This window comes from Chroicocephalus ridibundus, chromosome 16, assembly GCF_963924245.1.
Source record: "Chroicocephalus ridibundus chromosome 16, bChrRid1.1, whole genome shotgun sequence".
In the NCBI taxonomy this organism is placed as follows: Eukaryota; Metazoa; Chordata; class Aves; order Charadriiformes; family Laridae; genus Chroicocephalus; species Chroicocephalus ridibundus.
In genome coordinates this window covers 11,614,465-11,631,773 of record NC_086299.1, presented here as the reverse complement: position 1 = coordinate 11,631,773, position 17,309 = coordinate 11,614,465, and the positions used below count along the sequence as shown (strand labels likewise).

General features: G+C 46.8%; 1 pseudogene; it reads right to left on the bottom strand.

Annotated features, from left to right (window-relative positions):
• Positions 1-3,646: 3,646 nt before the first annotated feature.
• Positions 3,647-13,582, bottom strand: LOC134524281 (E3 ubiquitin-protein ligase RBBP6-like; annotated as a pseudogene).
• Between the last annotated feature and the right edge of the window lie 3,727 nt (positions 13,583-17,309).

Here is a 17,309-nt window from a genome sequence, read left to right as displayed (position 1 = left end):
TCACCTTTCTGAAAGGGAGAAGAGGGTCTTTGCTCACGAGTGAGCAGAGCTCATTGACAGAGCCTTAAACTAGGCTTGAAAGGGGAGGGGGACAATATCAGGCTTGCCCGTGACAGGCGGTGGGACAACACACCAAGGCAGAGGGTTGGGGCACTAGTGAGGGCCCTCAGCCTGTTGCTCTGACACGTGCTGGGAACACTGGAGGACGCTCGAAATCTTCCAGAGATGGGGGAATGGCTCCTGAGGTAATGGGGGGGAGCCAAAAGGGGAGGAGTCAGGAGGGGAGGAGAAAATAGAGGAACACCAGTGACCACCTCAAAGGAATTAAGGCGTGTTCCTCTAAGAAGCTGACATGGCTGACAGACCAGCTAAAGTGCCTCGACACCAATGCATGCAGCATGGGCAACAAACGGGAGGAGCTGGCAGCCGCCGTGCTGCTGGAAAGCTGACACCTAATTGCCATTACTGAAACCTGGTGGGGCAAATCCCATGACTGGAGTGTGACTGTCCACGGCCAGCAACAGGGGAGGAAGAGGGGGCAGAGGGGCTGCCATCTGGGTCAAGAAACGGGTAGAGTGTGAAGAGCTGTCTCTGAAGAATAGCCAAGAGCAGGTTGAAAGCTTACGGGTAAGAATTAGAGAGCCAGGCAACAAAGGGAGCCTTGGGGTTGGTGTCTACTCCAGGCCGCCCGATCAAGGGGAGCCTATTGACAAAGCCTTCTTGCTCCAGCTACAGCAGCAGGCATCGCGCTCACAGGTTCTCGTCCTGCTGGGGGACTTCTGCCACCCTGACAGCTGCTGGAAAAGCAGCACGGCGAGCTGTAGGCAATCCAGGAGACTCCCAGAGCCGAGTGCCGTCAGGGGGGAGAGTAAAGTCAGGACCCTGAATTTCATGAAAGCAAACTTCCAGCTCTTCAAAGAGCTGGTCAATAGGGCCTTCCGGGACACTGATGAAAATCTAGTTCCTGTGAAACTGATAGAAATGGCACCTGCAGATTTGCATGAGGGACGTGGATGTACAGGGAACACGGACTACAAATTCACACCAGTGCGCACGTGTGAGTTCAAAAGTTTTAAGCAAAGTCTTAACTGTCAGTAACGCTGAGTTTATTTAAAGAAAAAAAATCCCTTCTGTCCACACTTCCACCCTTCCTTGCCCAGCAAGACTACAACGTGCTGCCTCCTGCTCTGCAGGTCCTGAGCAACCCATTTCAGAACAGCCTCGAACACGGCCTCTTCTTTCACAGGGAGCTCATCCTTCTCCAGCAGGCGTTCCAGCTCATTGAAGGAGAGCGCCACAAACTCTGTGGACACCTTGGTCACCTCCTCGAAGTGATGCAGGATGAACTCATGGGCTGCTTCTCGCAGGTCAGGACAGTAGTAGTAGCCGGTGAATCTCCAGATGCCAATGCAATTTTCCAGGCAAAGCTGGGATTTTAAGAACTCGCAGCCCAGTCTGACGATGTCCAGGACGTTGAACTGGTCTGCCGCGATTAGCAAACTTTCAACATTGTCATCCGTGAGCGGCACTGTCCCGGTGTAGGCGTATTCCATAAGGAGCCTCATCATTTCAGAGGAAGTGCCGGGGATTTGATAGACCTTCCTCTCGGCATTGCTCCAGTTGCTGGAGAACAAAGCCCTGAAAAAAACAAAGCAGTGCTGGGGAAGAAAGCGGCCTTGCTGTGTGACACCCTGACCCCATTATCCCCTGTGCCTCCTTCCCCGGGCACCAATTTGGGCACTAGCAGTAGCCATGCTGGGAGGCCGTGGAGTTTGATGAAGGAATGTTTTACTAGCCGGTTGTTTTAATAAGGAGCCACAGGGCGAGCAGGCACCTCGCTTCAACAAGAAGAGCAGAGAATAACGGTGTGTGGGGAAGAAAAACCTCCCGCCTGGCAGCAGACCAGCCAGGCTGGCCACGCTCCCAGCCCTGCACCGTATCTGGGGCTTTGCCAGACCCCACTTCCAGCGCTGCTGTTCCATCTTAGCTTATGGATGAATTTGGGTGTCTGGGGAGGTACCAGGACTAGGGGGAACTGCTGGAGGAGAGTTGGGAGTGCCGAGGGAAGCGCTGGAGATACACGAAGGCACAGTGTGGCACAGAGCAGGAAATACTGTTTGGCCCCATCCCCTCCTCCTTCAAGCCCTCACCTGAAGTACGGACTGCAGCTAGAGAGGATCATCTTGTGAGCAATGAATTCAATGCCGTCCACGCTGATGAGCCCATTGCCCAGCTTCCCTTCTGGGCAAAGCCCACTGAAGGCGGTGCAAGCCACAGCGCTCATCTTCCTCTCCCTGGGTGAGCAGGAGTATGCGGTGCGAGCCAAGCTGTCGCCCACCTCGACGCCTGAGGCAGTGGGAGATGCTTCTCTCTGGGGTGCTTGCAGCACTTAGTCCTTGCCCTCCCTCCAACATCATAGTGGAACCCCTGCCTGTGCGGTGGCTCTGGAACGTGCCCCATAATGACATCACAGGGGTGGGGGGGACCAGGCCGGGCCATGAGCCTCTCCACAGCCCCTCTGTGGGGCCGAGGTCTGGGTCCCCGCGGTCCATGTTGCCGTGGGGCGGAGCCGTGGCGTCCCTGGGCTCTGTGGACTTCCACACAGGAGAGGAAATAAAAGATGGACACAGCACTAGGCACCGTCTGTAAAAGACTCCAAGCTTTTAAATGAAAGCAAAGAAGGGGAAAGAGACATTGGGGAAACAGGAAAACAGACAGAGAAAGCAAGCTTTCCAAACAAGTATCAGCGTATACTGCTCATTGTAACGCTTTATTGCCATGACCATCTACCCTAGCTAGAAAAGAAAACTTCTTGCCAGCCTCGCGTTGGAAGCTTGGTACCTGAAAAACACTTGTGTTTAACAGAAGCTCTCTCAAGAGCTAGTGGTTGGAAGCAGCAACGCTACCAGGTTCAAGGCCCACATCTCCTCAGTTCACATGCTTAAGTCAGTTTTGCAAAGCCAGCCAGAAAGCGGAATGGAACCTCAAAATGCAAACCACCTCTTTCCACCGATGCCAGTAAAAATGCCACGAATACACGGGATTGGAATTTTTGTTGGAAATACATGAACTGCAACAGAATCCTAATCGTCTTCCCATTTAGTATTTGCATTTTCAACCCCATACAATAAGACAGAATGCAATGCTGCTGGCAGTCTCTAGAAAACACACAATTCTAGCACAAAGGAGCACATAGGTAGACATGTAGAGGTCAATACAACTTGGGAGGATCCCATAGGTCTTTTGGGGTTCCCTATGGGGGATATTGAGAGGTTTTTGTGTCCCGTGGGTGGGGTTTATAGAATGATAGAATGGTTCAGGTTGGAAGGGACCTTCAAGATCATCTAGTTCAAAGGCCCCTGCCCTAGGCAGGGACACCTCCAACAAGAGGTTACCCCATTTTCCGGAGTTACCCCGGGGAAAGCGTTACCCCTCGTCCTATCATTACATGCTTTGATGAAGACAGCCTCCCCAACCTTCCTGTACGCCCCCTTCATGGACTGGAAGACTGCTATAAGGTCTCCTCCGGGCCTTATCTTCTGCAGGCTGAACAACCCCTTGTCTTTCGGCTCTTTAGGATTTTTTCCTGCAGCTTCCTCATGTTTTGCAGACACGTTACTTCAACAGACGTCTTCAGCGGGGGCTGTTATGTCATTATTATACTGCTCCATGGTCTTGATGACAAAACGCAATGATGGTCCTTGTCAAACATTTTATCTCCTTCTCTTCTTCTTTTTTCGGGTTTTGCATCAGAAGGTTTGCTGTTTTCAGCAGGTTTTTTGACTTATGCTCTTTGTTGGAGGGCTTGTCCGACTTGGTTTCTTTTGGATGGTCTTTCTTGGCCTTTTCCTCCTTGGCTGGCCTGGTTTCTGGGTCATTTTTGTCAATTCTGGGTGAACTTTCCATGGGGTAACAAGAGCCTTCTCATTGTCCTTGGCAACCCCTCCTTCACTTTTTTCACAGGAGGTTCCTGTGAAATACTGGGAGATTCTTCACGATCGGTGTCCAGCTTCTCTTGGGAAGCTTTAGCTGTGTTGTCTTTCTTGGGAGGAACGGCCACCTCTACTTTCATCTTTGCATTTCCTTCTCTTTTTTCTCCTTTTCAGACACCGATTGGAAAGCAATAGAATCTGCTTCCAAAGGCTCGTCTCGCACAGGAGTGGTGTCATCTCTGTCTGGGAGTGTGAACAGAGAGCCTCTTTTAACGTCTTCTGCTGTTACTGGCTCTCTTGCTTTTCTCACACCTGCTAAAAACTCAGCATTGGGAAATCCTTTATTCTCGTCCCCTTTTCTTCTCTTCCAGTGTTTTTTACATTCGTTTCCTTTGCCATCTTCCAGTGGATATTCCATGTCCTTCTTATTTGATTTTGGTGGATCTGTGATGCCGTGGCGCGCTCTTCCAGGAGGTTTTTCAGGGTCATGTCCGTCTCCATTATGACTTCTGTGGCTTTGCCCACCAGGATAGCCTTCCCTGCATCCCCCAGCATATGGCAAATTCTCTCGTCCGGTCCCAGTTGGACCAAACCTATCTGGAGAAATGGTCTCTCTATTTACTGGTGGTCGAGGTTGAGCGCCAACAGCAAAGCCCTTGTAAAAGTTTTCATACCATTCTCAATAGTTCTTTCCCCGTTCTCTGTAACTCTCCTTTTCAGATGGATCTCTGAGGTCAACAGATCTGCCATGGTAAACTTTCATATCATAGGGGGGAACTTCTCAGTATCTGTTAAAGTACTGCCTTTCTCCATCCCCTTGAGGTGTAGTCCGTTTAGTGGGAGACTGGCCTCTAAACGCTGAAGACCTTTATGGTGAATGGTATCTTCTGTATGGGGGTGACCGTGACCTTGAACGGTGATAACCGTGTGACCTTGACCTAGAGCGATAGTTACGACGCTTCTCTTTGCCTCTTCTTGGATAGGGTGGTGATCGTGAGAAGGAAGGAGAACGGGAACGACTAATGGATCGAGAGTAGGAGCCAGAGTGGGAAGAACCTGATCTTGACTTGGCGTGGGTATACGAACTTCTAGAGTGAAATGAAGCCCTATAGGGAGAATTGGACCTAAGAAAAAAACCAACACAAAAACAATAAATGAAGTTAATTCACACCAGTCACTCTCCCGTTTGGTTTTTTTCCTCCCAAAATTAGTTGTTTGGGTTTTTTTTCCCCTCTCCATATGCTTATGTCAAAGCTGCTTTCAGCTGCTGACATAACGCTACTGCCGATTGAAGAACGTGATAACATGTAAAAGTTTCTGCTTACAAGACAGAACACCTGCTGCTTTGATAGTGTAAAAGCATAGAGGAAGGGTAAGTCTATATCCACTCATTTCTGTCACATGAACGACCGCAGCTATTGATTGAAGGTGCCGTATACTGGCTTCTGCTGGTACGTGGAGGCACACGTGTTTCACTACTCGGGCACGACACGCAGTGCAAATCCTTTTTGGTGCAGTAAGACGCCAAGAGAGCAAGTCTTAATGGTTACAGTGCACTATCAAACATCAAGAAGACACGATTCAGCCTGAAGACAGTAAAGGTCAATTTTAAAATGCCCGCTCAGTCGATTTAACTTCACTACTGATTTGGCAATTTGTACAAGATGCAAAATACGGCAAAAGACGGATTGTGCGGCAATCCGACATACAGGGCACTTCTAGCCAGATGTCCTAGGAAAATTTTGCACATCATAGCTCTAACCAAGGATAGTGACGGCTTCTGAACTCAGCCTCTAGTACTATGACCCATTGCCATTACTCTAGGAAAGGTACTGGCAGCGTCACTAATAGAGCTATTCAGACTGCCGCCCGCATGATTTTTGGGGATCGAAGACGTCAGCTACCCTGAGCTTTCTCTTCACAAGTTTTGCTTTTATTATTTTTTAAAGAACCATTTCACGTTATTCCGTGTATGTTCCTTAGCATCATTCCTCCCCTTTAGTAAGAGAGCTTTAGTAAGAGAGACACCTGCTCCTTAACAACTGCTGCCCAATTCTATCCATCTGTCTACTGTAACCTCTGCCCTATGTGAGCTAGTACCCTACATAGGAAACTCCCATCGCAGCTAAAATCAAGTTTTTCAGCTCTGTTTGGCCAGCAATCAAAAGGGTGGCTTTCCTTTGATTCTATTTCCTTTTTATATGTAACTACAGTTTCCTCAAAAACCGTTCATTTTTCCGAGTCCTCTTTTCAATCATGTACCAGGGTTTTATGTTAAATAATGTCACGGCAAGCACAGACTCCCTCTGTCAAAGCCAATTCAAATTAAGCCATTTAAAAATTAATGACCACTTGTATTCTCCACAGCTATCTGGGCATACTTTCTTCATTGTAAATCAGCGGTTGTGTAAGTTAGGTGTTATGGCCTCGTTACAAGCAGTAATATATGGAATTGCTGTGGAATACTTACAGTTCCCAGCCTGGTCCACCACCTGCTGAGCGAGGTGTACTGGCTCTCGGATGACCTTCTGGAGTCGGGAGAGGAAAAAGAGGAAAATCCCATTCAGTGTATCTGAAGGCAATCTTTTTAAAGAAATTCTGAAGTTATAGTCACGTACCAGTCGTGGGCACTGATTGTCCTTGGGGGCCCGGAAGACTTGGGAATGCTGGTTGTCTTCGTACAGGAACCTGACGGGCCTTGTCAGTAAATGCAAACGGTTGGAAAACAAGCTCCACTAAATGCAAGAATCACTGCATATGTTGAAATACAACTTACCTTCTCTTTCAACAAACTGCTGACTGACCGCGAGGAAGATGCAGAAGGCTCAGCAGCAGTCACCAGAGCAGCAGGAGGTAATACGCTAGCGGCATTGCTACAAAAAAACCCAAATTTTTATTGTTCAAGCAGTCTTTTGAAGTGCTACTTGAAATGGGAAGTCCAAGGTGAGAAAAGGCTGACTACTGTAAATGGACAAAAAAATTTACAAAATAGTCTTCACCAGATTTACAAAAGTGAAGTTGGCCGATTCCAAATGCAGCGCTGTCGAGAAGTCCATGCGGACTGCTGGCAGTTAAAGAGAAAGCTCACTGGAAACGTATTTCATTCAGGTAGCTGCGCAGGAAAGGATTGGAGTACATTTAACCCCCAGAGAGAGCCTCAGTTGTGGAAGATGGAAACACTGCAATTCTGTTAGGAAATGTTTCTGTGCTACTTCAGGGGCTGCCTTAGAGGTTCTTTTGGACTGTGATCCTTTGTAGTCAGCGGTACGGCTGAGCCTGACACTCTTCTGGACAGAGTGGCTGTTTGCACCCAAGGCACACAGTCAAAGGATATAAGCCCTGAACAATAGCACAGGTTTTTCACGTATTTTCCGATGACTTCATGGGTTGCACACTTAGACGGTCATGTTTGTAAATACTTCACATTTACAGTGCTTCAGTGTTTATTATCCAATCGGTATGCGTCGCTGACTACGCTGCGTATTACTGAGGGTGACTCTGACTTATCATGAGATCGATGACAGAAATACTGTAGAAAGAAGTTCTGTGAAAACACCTGGCCTATTTTACCCATAACTGTGCTTTGACACTTTTCATGAAAATGTTATTTCCTCAGGATTAAAGAGAAATCAACGCACTCAAGAAGGTTTGCCATAACAAAATGGTTTCTTTAGGGATTGCTAGCCGCTTCAAATGAAAGGGCTCCTGGGGAAAAAGCGTTCCTCTCTCAGGGTAAGCCTGTACGCAATGACTGATAAGGGAAGCAAACAAGCAATACTTGTGAGAACATTCTTGCAGGAGGCACACTTCCAACTCACCAAAGTGTCCTCATTCAAAGCGAGGACTTTCACAAAACAGAACTTCCGCAGTTATCTGGAACTGTCACTAATGAGACATAAATCGCTGGCGGAGAAGCTCAAGAAGAGGAATCTAACTTTGGCATCTGGGTGTCTCTCACATTCATGTTGATCTACAGATTTACTTACTGAAAAGGTCCAGGAGGTGCAACAGTCATGAGTGGTGGTGGAGGTGGTGGCGGCTGCTGCTGCTGCTGCTGAATGGTCTGGTGGAGCCCTTTTGTGTAGCCCGTTCCATTGCTGAAGTTGTTCACAGCCTAGAGGCAGAAAAACATTTACCACAAGGTAATATGAAACTTCAGTAGATGCATGAACAAAAGCCTCCACAGAGCAAAATTACTTGTGTAGTCCTGTACACGCTGTCAATCCTAAAATGAATCAACATAGAAATACACAAACACATCGCCTTAAACGCTGATAGTAACAACTGGTAACTCAGAGTACCTGTATTTAAAATACTTCAGTGTTAACACCGAATTGGAAAGTAAGGCAATCATGTTAAACAAAAGCGCGACCTGGATTTGCCCCATTGTCTCCAAAGAGTTCTCAGCTTCTCTAACAACAGATAATGGGTTTGAAAAGTAAATGCAGCCTATTTAACTTAGCGGTTTTTGAGGAGATGTAAATTAACATTTTCTCCCCTTTTGGCTTTTTGCAAACAGACTTTTCTTACAGTTTACGTAAAAGTCATCCTGTTACCTTGCGCAGGAACTTGTTGGCAATTAAAGCATCAGGGGAAACGTCTGTCTGATGACACGTTGGGCATGTGTGTTCCTCAGATTCCAGCAATGCTGTTCTGATGCCTGTGCATAATTAGAATCATCAAAGTAGGTTTAGCCAACGTAAGGAAATTTTGGGGGCTCCAATCAATCGTAAAAAGACTTATATGATTAATGGGGGAATATGGTCTTGAATTGAGGGCACGAAGCGATGAATGTTCAATAGTGTAACACATCTCTAGGACGCAGCAAAAAACTGTGCCGTTTTGATATTTCACTAACGTAACATTTGAAGACGGCTGCGCCTGGATGTTTCGACTATTCTTTTTGGCAGTCTCTAGTGCAGTGGTGGTGCACTAGATGTGGTGGTGGTGCAGGCACCACCCTCCAGGTTAATGAATAAAACACACCTCAAAAGAACATCCGTAGCCTCGAGTTCTGAAGGTTTTAACCAGCTCTCCCGTGGAAAAGAATGTGGCTTAAATGCCTAGCTATCGGTTTGTGGCAGACCACAGTACGGTTGGCTGTACTGAGCCAACCAGAGTTGGCTACACGATTTTGTGTGAGAGAAAGGGCTGTGAAAAAACCTAAATGCTTTCAATATCTAATGCTGTAATCACCTGCGCAGCTAGGCACTCTCCTCGTGCTCGTCTGCATGTAAAGGGGATTTAAACAGATACGTAAAAAAGGAAAAAAGCTTTCTGTCTTTCTTTTTTGTCCTTTATACGAGAAGAGTCCTTTCCTGTCCAGCGGACACTTAAGTATGGAATAGAACTGGTAACAAAGAAATTTGTCATCTTCTGTTTCTGCTCTCAGAAAGTCAGATGTGGTGTTTGGAATGAACAAACAGGGCAGGAACACTTACATTCGTCACAATAACTGTTTCCACAGCAGGGAATAATGGCTGCATCAGTCATTATCTCTTTACAAATGAGACATAACAACTCAGCTGGAACAGGGTCTGAGGAGGTGGAGGAGGAGGAGGAGGAGGATGGCTCCCCTAGTAAGAAGGGAGGCTTCTCCTTCTTTCCTCTAGCGTAAGCTTCCCTGGAGGGTGGGGCGGGGAAGGAAAAAGAAAAAAGTTAACGATGGGTACAGGAAAACTTTTCCAAGCTCTGAAGTTCCAGGGGCATGAACAGTAGGACCGCCCTATTTTAGTACGAGGAAGTATCACGGATTTTGCGGTTAACATACAATGGCAATGCTTCCTCCCCCGTGGTTACAGATGCCGGCCAACTTGGCTGCATTTACGCATGGTTTCTCTCCTTCACCTTTTGGTCAGTCCAGTTAGTTCCATACTTACGCATTAATAATTGGTATCGCATATGTTCCGCTCTTTGTCAGCATAGCGCCCTTTGTATTGGGATCTTCCACCTCCATCATGAAACTCCTTGGAATTCCTGTGCTCTTCTTAATTCTGGGAACAGGCTTAAAATTTTTGTCCTGTTCAGAAAAGAAATGCGGACATAGCTCACCTGAAGACCCACACTGAAAATGACACTTTGATGATTAATTTAAGCAGCAAAAGCCCTTAATCCTCTCCTTTTACCTAGCCTAAGGGTTACTCGACTAAAATACTTATTTTCCTACGGGAATACAGCCAGGACGTTTCAAAGACTTGAGCAGCATTTTGAACTCAGTGGACATTCTTTTGCTTAACTTCAGCTTCCGTAAGCGTTACACATCGCTTAGCTCACCATCCGCTCGGAGAAGAGGCACAAACCCGCTCCTCCTCCACAGCGCAATTCAGGGAGGGAGAGCCCAATTCAGGGCTCTGAAGCAGTCACTGGAGAAACTTACGTTCACCATCGATACGTACGAAGCTTGTGCATGCATTCCCCCACTAACGTTACATGGCGTGAATACTCAACCAGAGACTTGTGTAATTAAAACACGCAAATATTCAATAGGTGGGGTCAAGAGAAACATCTTCCTTTTATACAGAATTCTAAAAACTGTGAACTGTCATTGAAATGCGTTAAAACCAGAAAGATTTTCGATAGTATTGAAATATATAAAAATGCACATGACAGTTCACAGAGAAAGATCTAGGGACATATTTAATATCTACGACCAAGACAAAGGAACATTTTACATTTTAAATTCCAGGTTTCCCTTGAATTTTGAAGGGTTTTGCAACATTGCCCTATAACCTCTGTATTTCACCCCAAGAGAAACAATTCCTAATATGACTGTTCATGTATTTGTTACGTAACTGCCACGTGAAAAATGAACAGCGAAGTCACACCAGAAGTCCCCCGCAGTCTTACCCCAGTCGTTGGGCAGTTCTTTATGTAGTGGCCAGGTTTTCCACAACGAAAGCATATATAGGATGGCGGAGGTGTACCCCAGGGTTTCTTCATGTAACTAAAAGGTTTTTGAGAAAAGAAGAAAAAGGTACGCATGTGTCTCTCTCGTTAAAACAAGCATCTCTACAATTTGTCCAGAATCTTCAAAGAACAGATTTGACGTTATCGACACTTACTTGATTGGATCGTATTCACGGCAAGACTGTATCATCATAGCTTTTATTTTCTCTTCTTCGGAAGCATTGGCTTCAGCCAGATTGTCCGTCTGTTTAACAGGTAAGCATTTGACACACGCGTTAGAAACACATTTGCGCCCACACAGCCAGAGACGACACCACTCACCCCATCCTGTAAAGAGCAGCACAACGCTAGCTGGGGCTGCATGAAAACAGCTGCTTATAGAAAATACTGTTGTCCTGAAGATGTTCTGGGGAGCCCTTACGCCATCACATGATGTTGATGTGCCCGTTAACCTCCTGGAAAAGCGTGTTCTTGGGCACTCAAAACCTTGGGCTCTGTTTGCACCTCACATAAAGACTCGTGTAGCCACTCCAGTTTTCTTCCAAGCGCACTGAAGCCATGTGTAGAAATAATTACGCTATGCACTACTCTTCAACTGATGTTTAAGCTCCAGACTACTGGAAGGAGGAGATATCCACTGTACGTTTAATGGAGAAAGATGTACGCAACTATCGTTATTTACGCTTTGCAGCGTTAAAAGGACACTCAACTCAAGAGTCGGGGAAGCTGTTTCTGCTTGCTGAAATTCAGCTTCAGACGCAGAAGCGTTAAAAGGAATCAAGCTTTTTATAACCCCTCAGCAAGACAAAAGACTCTTTGCAGTAGAAGTTTGACCGTCGTGTGCTCTCGGCAGTCCAAACCGCGTGTTCTCCCCCTACTAACTTCTTCATATTAAGCGATTTAACCACAGTAAGCAAAACCTGCAGGTTTTTTCCACTTGACTGTGTCCTTCTAACATACAAATTGTAATGTAAGTCTTGTGTACCACTAGATCTTCAAATTATTGAAGCCCGCTGGATTTATTTAAGCAGCATTTCTTGAAACGCTTTGATTAGACACAAGTGCAGTCACAAGCAGGGTCTAAGGGAGTGACTGTCAATGATTTTGACCTTCAAGTACCCATCCTTCAGAGCAGCCACTCATGGTTTTGGTTTTGTATGCATTCATTGACAAAAGCAACAAACTAGTTTCTACGTTTTATTCAATGGTTGTTTCTTAGACGTAGTTTTTTCTCAACAGTAACATAATCCAGATGGACATCTCTGAAATCATTTCTACTAACGTTTAGAGAAAACTTTACAGGCGCTTGACTCGTTTGTTTCCAACAACCGAAACGGTTTACAAAGCACGTCCAAAACCCACAAAGCATTACTAGGAATAGACCAAAATTGAAATACGGCATTTAATACATCGTAATAACAAACCAGAAGACTGATAACACATTGCCTCCATGCTAAGCCAGTCTGCACTAAAGAGGTTAGAGAAAGTAACAACTTTGAGCTGCCGTATTTTTCTGAAATACTTAAATTGTCTCAAGAGCTTAAACGTGTACCCCACGGGGACAGTTTTTCACATTTTAGAGTAAAACTTCACGTGAGGTTACAGAACCTCACAGACAGGACACGTTTAGGGACAGCACTGATGGAGACCAATGTCTTTTGGCGGCTACCTTCCAAACCCTTTCTTTTTTTCTTTATTCCACCCCCCACCCCACCCACCCCCAGTTGTGCACATTAGGAAATGTGTCTCACGCTGCAGTGAGAGAGGGAAGAAGTTCCCAGTGGGAAAAGATTTCTCTTTCTTGGAAATGAACTCCCGCCTTTACGTTCAGAAGAAAGAACTGGCTCTGCTGCATTAGGCCCTGCCTTCTCTAATCTTTGTAACTTTAAAGACTAGTGTTTTAATTGGCTAGCACTACGCCTTTTCACCAGGTGCAACCGCTAGCGCTCTCCCAGACAAAGTTACACATTGTTGAGCAAAAAATGCAGGCAGTTCCATAGCAAAACACGGTATTACAACAGTTTCAGGAGGTCACATCTGCTAATACGCCACACGTGCACATTGGCATATTCCGATAAACGATTAGGTACCGTTTCAGAATTTACACAGTCTGCGTGCAGACCAATGAGTTTGTGTTGTTCACAACGCAAATTTTGTGTTGTGAATTTATGAAGCTGTGCAGCTCTCAAAGAGTGGATCTGTGACTATAATGACTGGCAATTCAGAAAGAGCCACGCAAGTGGCCCTGTTACAGAAACACTTCTATTTTGGCTGTGGCAAAGCCCCCTGAAATGTCCGTAACTTGCAGCCAATTAGGTTCTTCGGTAAAAAATGTTTTCGTTTCCAACGCAAGATTAACGAGATGTATGAAAACCAGGAAACAGCATGTGAAGGGCTTCTGTTTTGTGTCTTGAAGATGAGTAATCCTGCAACGCCACGTTGAGGCTGATAAGGTACTCCCCTTCTCTCTGCCCAAACTGGGAACTACTCTTTACAGGAGAGGATCGAAATACACACGCATTTTAAAGTTAATTAAATACTTTAAATTATTAAAAATTAAATGAAAGTTCTGTTCACATTACAACAGCTATCCAGCTATAGACCACAGGATAAGATTTGAAAATACAAAGCAAACACTCTTGGGTTGTGGGTTTTTTTTTTGGGAGGGGTAAGTATTTGCCAAGATTATATACATATATATTTACCTTCACAAGCTGGGCCAGAGGAAGAGGTGCAGGAGAGTCATCAATCTGTTCACAAAAAATGAAACACATATTCAAGTTCCACAATCAAAACACAGCGATAGTTCACCTCTACTCTAGTCTGAGAGCAGCGCTATATCCTCTGAGCGACACTGAAAGAGGCGTTTCAAACCCAGTGTAATTTGTCTTTGTCCAAAACAAAGTCCAAAACTATGAGAGCTTAGGAGTGCCCGTGTGGTTAATGAGAAGAAACTAAATGAATCAAACCCGCTTGAGATCAGCTGCTTGCTCCCGAATATCTCAGAGAGGGACCCTTGTCAAATGCTCACAACTGCTTAAAAGTCGAAGGGGTAAAGCGGCTGTCAATTTTCAGCTGAAAAGGTTTTTAAAAATACATTTATTCGAGAAGGAAGCATCACTGCGGGAAACTTCTCTTCGGTGTGGTTTGTAAACTCATCGTTAATTTCACATCATTGATAAAGGCACATGGTTACGCTTCTAGGAACAGAGTACAGCTGCCTGTCAGAATAAAGCACCGGCACATCGGCCCTGGAACATGAACTCTGCCCCTGCGCTCAAGAAGTTTAAAAATGCCACGCTCGCCATACCCCACAAAGCCCAAACAAAAACAGCAATCCAAACCATCAGCCAATAAAAATAACCCACCACTTTGTCTAGAAAAAGAATAAGCTGCTCAAATTACTGAAATGAAGGTGTTCACCACGACAGAGATCCTTGCAGTCACTGGCACAGCCACACTAAAAGGATCCCCTTCCTCGCTTTGGCTGTAGTAACAGCAGGAGGCAGCACACATTTGCAAGCCGGCAATGACAGCTAACGTAAGAGCAAGGCGATGAAGAAATAGCCAAAGAATAGGCTTTTGTGCATCCTTTTTAAAAAAACCTTAACTAATTTTGAGTTTGTCGCTTTACGGTACAGCAATAATTGGCAAGCTTTCCAGTGATTTGTTCCTACCACACTAAGATCCAGGTTCTGCTTTGAAATACATACAGAAACACGTGTATTTCAATCAAAACAAAACAAAATCCCCACACTTTTGACCAAGACCTGAGGTAGATTTAAGATTAAACCTAATTGTGTCCCCAACACTAGAAGCACGTGAGGCTGCACTGATTTACACTGAGAGAGAGGACACGTAACGAGCGATGCAAGGCTTCTGCCCTCCCTCCTTTTGTTTTTTGGGGGCTTTTTTGAGACACCTCTGTCAGCTGGTGCTAAGTTGCTACTTAGAAATATAACACAGACATGCCAGGGAACACACGAGGCTAAAAGAATGGGAACTTTCTTTATGAACATGTGATTTGTGTTTACACACATGCTAGCAAACAACGAGAAAAATAGTTCTTCTCAAGAAATAAATAATGCCTCGCACCATTCTAGTGAAGAAAAAGCAGTTCTACATAAAATAAAGAAGAAAAACTAGACCCACCACACAGTAAGTTTTACGCTACAAGGGCTAGTTTGAAACGCACAGTTTCACACAGTATTCAAGCCAAGTGCCGAATCCAGACCTAGACCACTACCTGTCAAGTATTTCCCTGGGTTACTGATGTAGATTTTAGCAGCACAACGACAGCGTGTTCAAACCTGAAGAAAAATGCTGCCCCTTTTCCCAATGTAAATTCAAAGTGGTGGTATACTGAAGAAAGGCTTAACCTTTGGGCAAGGAAAGCAGCATCCAACCCTGAGAACACCCAGATCCAAAACTGTACTGCAGGCAGAAGTTAAGAAAAGTGACAGGGATTTTACCCACAAAGGCAACCGAGCGGGCAGGGGTGAGCGGCCCTGCTCCCTGCCCCGCAGGGGGACCCCGGGCACAGACCCCAGCCCCCCACGCGCAGACCCCGGCCCCGCGCCCGCCTGGGCACCCAGAAGCTCCTTCCTCTTTGCAGGCAGCCTTTGGGCTCAGTGCTGCTCCGCGGGCAGGGATCATCTCCCAGGGCTCCAGCCTGGAAAGGGGCAGCGGAGGCACCAGCTCAGGCTGCGGGCAGCACCTGCCTGCTCCCGGCGAGCATCCCTCCGGCACCAGCCCAGGGACCCTGGGCTCCCCGGGGGACGTGTCCCCCGGTGCAGGGAGGCCCGATCCCAGCAGGGCATGAGCAGCCCAGAAAGGCTTCTTCCAGCCCCTGGCCTTGCAGGGGTGGGGGGAGAGGGTGAGCCGAGCTCCCGGCCCCCCGAGCTCCCCAGAGCAGGGTGCCCACCCCACTCCATCCCCGCGGTGCCTGCTCCAGCCTGCCCGGGCACGGGGGGTGCCCGCCTCCCTGGAGTGGGGCCCTACCTCTGGCTGCACAAGTGTCCTCTCCTTTAGGGCGTTCATGGTATCAGCGCACGGGTAGAGGTCTTGGGAGAAGGGAAGGGCTGGGTTTGTTGTCTGAGGCGTCAGGAGCAGGGGAGAAGGGCTGCGTGGGGAGCAGGGGACCAGTGCCCGTCGCCAGGCACCGGCAGTTGCAGCTGGAACACGGGCCATGGCAACGGGAGCGCAGTGGGGACGGGGACAAGCCCCCTTAAAGGGGGGCAGCTCAATCCATACATACCCCCCAAAGTCAATAATCCCAACACATTAGACTTCCTTCCTCTCTTAAGCGGTTCTTCCTAACTGTGCCGTCACTTAACAAGTGGGTTTGCCCAGAGCATTGCAGACTGTCTTTGGGACGCTGGGGCAAGTGCGGCACGTCCTTCCGAAGAAGTCTGGATGTACTGACATGCCAAGGAAAAACCCAGCCCGTCCTCATGTACAAGTGCTGGCCCAGGCTCCAGGCAGCACCTTCTGGGCCTTTGAGCCACCGACCCCTCGCAATTAGAGGCTCGCAATTAGAGCCACCTAACTCCTGAAGGCGAGGATGCACAAGGAAATACTTTAGATTGCCACACAATGGTTTCTTCATCCATTTACCTTGAAGAACATACTACAAGGCAAGTAACGCATGCCCGAAGGCCTCTCCACCATTGCAGCACACTTTCATCATTCCCAAACATCAGCCCCCCTACCAGTGGTTTCTGCCATGTTTCCAGCTGAAGGAACAGAAAGCTCACCTGCCTGGTTAATTTTCAGCCAATTAGCACAGCAGTGCTGTTCTGTCCTTATCCCCACGTACAGGTCTTTATTTGACCTTTGATGCCAGCAGCATCTTTCCTCTCATTTTGGGGCAGCATGACAATACCCGGGGAGGGTGCCACCCAGCCAGAAACGGAGGATGCAGTGGCAAGGTAGCAGTAAGCACACGTATTTAAATACATAAGTTCACCCCCAAAGCAAGGCCATGTTTATAAGCACAACGCTGCCGTGTCCAGAATTACGAGGGAGGGCCTGAAGGCATCTCCTCTGAGATGGAAACAAATGATGAGTTTACACTACAATGGCTATCCATCGTTCCTATGAAAGCAATAAAAGCAAACGCATATAATACGGGATCTGTCCATGGAGAGGAAACAGGATCTCTCCACGGAGAGGAAACAGGATCGACAACTTGGGTCTCAGAAGAGCCAAGCCCAAGAACAAACCCAGTAGACTCCTCTTAAAAGTTACCGTTGATGGAGTTGGAACCCCATCTCCCGACAGGCCTAAAAATGTCCGCCTACTTCGGAACAGGTACAGTAACATCTCCCCCACGACGACAAACATTTACTGCAGCTTTCACAAGAGAGATACAATCGGAATGCCTCCGTAAACTGATATCCATTTAAAAAATTCACACGCTGAAACCCGTAACAAAGAGTTCAATGCTTTATGGACACTCACACAGCAGAC